The sequence below is a fragment of the Myotis daubentonii genome, chromosome 3 (genome assembly GCF_963259705.1).
Source record: "Myotis daubentonii chromosome 3, mMyoDau2.1, whole genome shotgun sequence".
Lineage (NCBI taxonomy): Eukaryota > Metazoa > Chordata > Mammalia > Chiroptera > Vespertilionidae > Myotis > Myotis daubentonii.
Window position 1 is genome coordinate 77,906,791 of NC_081842.1, and position 5,892 is coordinate 77,912,682.

The window sequence follows — 5,892 nt, forward strand, 5'->3', positions numbered from 1 at the left end:
AAATTATATGTATTCTGAATGTCTTTCTTTTTTCCATTTCTCCAACAGATTTATGTTTGGGGAAAAGGAGTAGATTTTGAGGAGTTCAAAACAAGAAGCAGAGAAGTATGGAGTAGAAAATAAATACAAATGTAAGCTGTTTTATTAATTGTTTTATAATCACAGAAAACAACACAATAAAGGTTCAAGATCAAGGTGTTTCTTTAGGCAGAGCTGAAGATTTCAGCCTCTGGTACTTGGAATTTAGACTGCAGTCCTTGCTCTTGGATGGATCACTGGGTATGTGGCATAGTCCATGCTTTTAACCAGATTTGAATAGTAGAATGGTCACTTGGCCCAGGTAGAAGTAGATGAAGAGCTCCATTTTATGTGTCAGGTAACTTCCAAAGTTCCTCCCCTATAAGGAGTTGGACTTGTTGTTAAACTCCTTTTTCATATGGGCCAAAATGTCCTTCTCTGTTATATTTCTCCAAAGCCTGAATAGCACATTCCACAGAGTCCTGTTGCATCTCCTCCAACGCTTCGGCATTTTTGATCACCGCCTTCTGGTGGCACATGGTTCCAGTGGAGCAGGAGCTGGCTGACTACAAGGGTCTCCTGAGGGAGGGACTGACTGGGCTCAGATCCTGAGGGAGAAGCCGTTGCTACCAAAGCCGTAGTGTGCATCTCTATTCTCAATGTCTTTATTCTTCCAAAATGAGGGAGTTGTATAAAGACTGAGAACATTTAAAATGAATTGTGTAAGAGCATATTTATTTGTTTAATTATCTGTGTAAGCCATAGTATAATGAAAATATTGTAATTGTGCTACTTTTCAAAGAAACACTAAGGAGAAAATTGTAAACATCATGGATGGGGAATTATGCACACAAAGACTAATAGCTACAATAATGTTATTCAGAACTGTGCTGGTAATTTGCCCCTTAGGGGGTAAATTTGGAAAAAATATGTGTAAGGCTTAGTCATGTGACTAACACTTAACGGGCATTGTACTGCAAAAGCCACACACCACATTGAACATTTAGTAATAATTATTTATTTTAGTTATTCTCCTGGTACTTCTCTAGTATCTGCAATTGCTATGGTCTCAAAAACAGCATCTTTTGTATGGCACCCGCCCAACAAGTAAAATGCACTGGTGGTTTACAACATAGAAGTAACAATTAGAGATATTTTTTCTTTCAACACTTCATTCCTGAGGGCTTAGTCTAAAGAGGAAAAAAATAAAATAAAATGAGTCAATGAAATTCTTCTTTCCTGAGACCTCAGAATCTCTGCTGGTAGTCTTTTTATTAAGTGTTTTACTTAGGGATTATTAGTCAAATATGTTCGAGACAATGGCTTGCTTTATGGAGAGAAGAGCAATCTGTGTGTTGTTTGTCAACGGTGCTGGTTATTCTGCATTTGCCAGCTCCCACTCTACTTATTTGCTTGAGGAGAATAATTCATGGGCTTTACGTCTCCCGCATTCACTTGTTAGTGGCTTCCAGTTGAGGAGATCAATGGCATCAGCATGTAAGAAGGACTTTGACATCACCTGTCGTAAATGTTTCCCTCCACATCCCACGTGGTTCAGGGTTCAGTATCTGGAAGAGGAGCCGCACACAAATGAAAGAGAAAAGACAAGAGATGATTTGGGAATACTGGGGACCAGGCGGGTAAGTCCAACTCAAGAGGAAGGACTTCCACCCGTGCTCAGGCTGCACAACCTTTTATAGTCAGAGGTAAACAAGGTAGTGGTTACCATAGTTACACAGTTCTTGTGAGTTTCTCCTGTTTTGACCATAGTTACACTCCCTGCACTTCCCTCAGCCCATTAGCTTCCCAGGTAAGATCTGGGGAGTGTTATAAGGTCAAGCCTAATTATGCTAAGAGGACTGAGCCCTCTAAGCTGGGACTTGTTTGTGACTTTGCCAGCAGGTCAGTCTGAGGCTCAACCCTATATCGTTTTCCCACAATCACCTCTCTGTCAATACTGTACATTGTCAGGACTGCAGCTTGCTCTGGTGCAGGCCCTTTCCCAGGACTGCAACTCGCATTGGAATTCTGTAATGATTTTCATGTCTCTTGTCCTTTGCATCCCAGAGGATTAATTGCATCTGACCATTGCCAGTCTCTGGGTGCCATATCATTCCTATATATTCACTGATATGTCCATATCTTCAAGCTTTAATAGAAATCTCATCATTTGAACCATCTGAGGTGAATGCTGTCTTTTTCCAAGACACAAGCCATAAGTTCTAAAGCACTTAATAATAGTTATTGATAATTGATTTTTAGCATGTTGCGTTATTACTTCATTACAGGTCAGTATTGCTATTACAGTTGTCTGTGAACAGTTTCTTTCTGTAACAATGTACTATAATGGACACTGTGATGTTCTATCCAAAGAAGTAAATGATTAGATTAACTGAAACAAATTGAAAAAGTCCTTTGTTTAAATTTTGACTAACTCTGAGGATCATCCCAACTCCGGATCTTGCCATAAATGGACTGATGCCTCATTATTACACCATATGGGTCAGCTTCTCTATCTGCCCAATCTTACAGATCTATCTCCTGAGAGCAGGCCCTGATAAATTTCCTGCATGTAATTCTCAGTTTTTCAGGGAATCCAATCTGTTATGCAGTGACTGAAGTCAGCCTGGACTTGAGCTAGTTGAGGAATATAATAGCTAAAGCCCCAAATTCAGCAAATACTTAGACCATGACTATAAAAATCAAATCCTCTTATATTCCCTCACAAAAAAAAAAAATCACCATAGCCACTAGTGCAGCTATTACTGAGAATAGAATGTACACTTTTTCCTTTCCAGTATTAGAGCTCTTTTTACTAGGTACCCTCAGAGAATGACTTCAGTCTTGAAGAAATTTTCTTGTGTTCCATCAGATACTGATGGACAGACATTTGAATTGTTCTCACCAGTAATTTCCCAAATCCTCTCTCCTATTTTCTGGCCTTATTCCCTTATTTCAAGAATGTGACTGCCACTGCCTGTTGTAATGGGTTGTTTCCATGAAAGAAAATGAGAGTATGGGCTTCTACCTGAGGCAAGCAGCTTGTTATGACTCGAAGAGGTGAAGAAAGTCAGTCTTTAAAGAGAACTGATAAAAAGTAATCACTGCCCTCCCTGGCCATGGTGGCTCAATTGGTTGGAGTGTGATCCTGTCCATGAAAAGGTTGCAGGTTCAATTCCCACTCAGGGCACATATCTAAGTTGCAGGTTTGATCCCCAGTTGGGGCACATAGGAGGCAACCCAGGGATGTTGATGTTTTTCTCTCACATTGATGTCTCTCTCTCTCCCTTCCTCTCTCTAAAAATCAATAAAAACATATCCTCAGGTGAGAACAACAACAACATCAAAAAAGCAATCACAGAGTCAAAAAAAGTTCAGATAACAGGTTTAGGTTTAAAGTTTGAATTATAAAAGTAAGAATATTGATAGGGATGGGTTGGAGCAAAAGCAGGTCAGCAACAAATGAGGAGAATTCTGGGCATCTGTACAAAACATCTTGGGCTTTAGAGTCTTGCCTACAGGTGTGTGGATAAGGGTGACTAGGCAGGAAAAAAAGATTATTTCCTTCCTCACAATCTTTCTTCTCCCAATGATTCCTGGGGCAAGAATCATTAGTAGGCTGATGACTGCTTTCAGCGAGGAGCCAGGGAGGCTCAGAGAAGCTACAAACAGCAGGGTTCTCAGTGCAAGCCACTGCAGTCAGCTAGAATGAGTGAGGAAACCAGAGTCTTGGAAGCAGAATGAGGGAGGTAAGCACAGAGACTTTAAATCTGCAGCAATGTAATTAGCATCAAGAAGGAATGTCAGCATAATATGCATATAAGGTAACTGGATATCTGAAATTACATTTAAATGAATTAAGTCTACTGAAAATGATCAATAATAATTTTAAGGCTTCTTTATAAAATCAATGCCATGTAATTCTTCAGATGCTTTTTTTCTACACACAACAGTTTGAAATAAAATCAAAACAGAGAAAAAACAGAGATGACCATAGTGATTGAAGAAACTTTAAGTGACCAGTCAATGTTCTTTGGAAATATATGTTTAAATATCATAGCTTAAAAGCTTACATTAGTTTCTGTTTCAGCGCTTGAAAGTTAGCAATAGAACAATGCAGTTTTCTTTGCAATAATGATAGTCTTGCTGTGCTTACTTAATATAAACAAAAGATAAAAATTGCTCAATAATAAAATGTGTTTATTTACCTCCCATTCTCCTCAATAGAGTCTAGCTAAATAAAAAGGTAATTTGAGGTTAGTCTTTCATAGAAATGTTCTTTTAATGAAAAATAAACCTATTTTAACTAATACTCATTTATACAGATTTAGAATTAAGAATCCTCTTTGAATTGAGACTAATAAATTTAAGTACATTCTAAGTACTTGTAGTCCAAAAAGATTTTTACCAAACTATTTATTACTACAGCAGGCCGGATTGAGATTGACTGACACTACAAGTAATGGAGACAGAAACACTAATAGAGTTACTCACAAAACAGTCTTAATGAACTGCAACTGTAATAACCATTTTGCAAGGTGGTTTCTGCCCAATTTAACCATACCATGGAAGTAATACTTGTAGGAAGGGGTGACCTCCAAGTCTTCTTTTATTTTAGAAACTCAATAATCTTTCAGGCATTCTAATCTCAAAATGCTTTACACACGTAGCCATGTTTTCCCACAACATCTCAATAGGAAGAGCAGATTTGTGTTCTGTTTCTTAGGAAGGCCATTGACAAGTCTGAGGCAGGAAGCACATGGTGCCTCTCAAGGCCGGCTTCTTCCATGTAAACCCATTCCCATAATGGGTGTGGGGAGGGGGCATGAAAGCCGGAAATCTAAGATGGCACCCAACATGTCCACCCCATTGTGAACATGCCCTGTGATATCTTTCCACTCGTGAAAAGGAGTAAGACCTGTGGATATGATGGGATTGTTTCTCCCTTGAATATATTGGGCAAAAGTGATGGGATAGTCACTCTTGCTGGACTTGAAGAATAAGTTGGCATATTGTGAAGATAGTCATATGGCAGGGGATTGTAGGTGGCATCTAAGAGCTGAGGGCCTCAGTCCTACATTTGCAAAGAACTGAATTCTGACAACAATCACATGATTTTGAAGAGAATCTCAAGCTCTAGAAAGAGAGTTTCAAGCCAAAATGACATTTTGATTTTAACCTATGGGACACCTGATTTGGCTGGCAATGTCAACGGATATTGTTTTAAGCTACAAATTTGCTTCAAAGCAAGAGAAAACTAATACAGAGGGCGAGGATGGGGATGGTTGGGAGTTGAATAAAGTTAATGATGCCCTGTACTATTTATATAAATTATTTGGAGTTTCTCAAAGCTACCTTGGCACAGGCCCTATTAGAAAAGAGTGAGGTATTCTTGCCTAGTGGCTAAGAGAATGGACCTTGGAGTGAAGTTGTAGTTTGAATTCCCATTTTGCCACTTAATCATTGTCTTAACTCAAATAAGGAAATTAGCTTCTTTGTGCCTCAGCTTCCTCATTTATAAAATAGAGATAATAATAGTTCCTTGGGGTGTTGTAACTATTAAATGGACTAAACCATACAAAGTGCCCAGCTGGATGCATAGAAACCATTCAATAAATTTTAGTCGTTAGGAGAGTTATGTTGAGAAATAGAAGCTCCAACACACTACTTAGATTATTTTTTTTTCTTTTTGTTTCAGGTAATAAAAACATCTAGTAAATGGGGGTGGTTTCAGATGCTGACTGGCTGGGACACAATGTCATCAGGGTAGAGCTCTTGTTATCTTTCTGTACTTTCTTCTGTGTTGTCTTCATTCATTTTCTGATGCCCCTAATAATAGTTAGATGACTTTAGTAGATACAAACTTCAAATCCT

At 38.6% G+C, this 5,892-nt stretch overlaps 1 pseudogene; it reads right to left on the minus strand.

Annotated features, from left to right (window-relative positions):
- Positions 1 to 301: 301 nt before the first annotated feature.
- LOC132229298 (dynein light chain 1, cytoplasmic-like) lies at positions 302 to 557 on the minus strand (annotated as a pseudogene).
- Between the last annotated feature and the right edge of the window lie 5,335 nt (positions 558 to 5,892).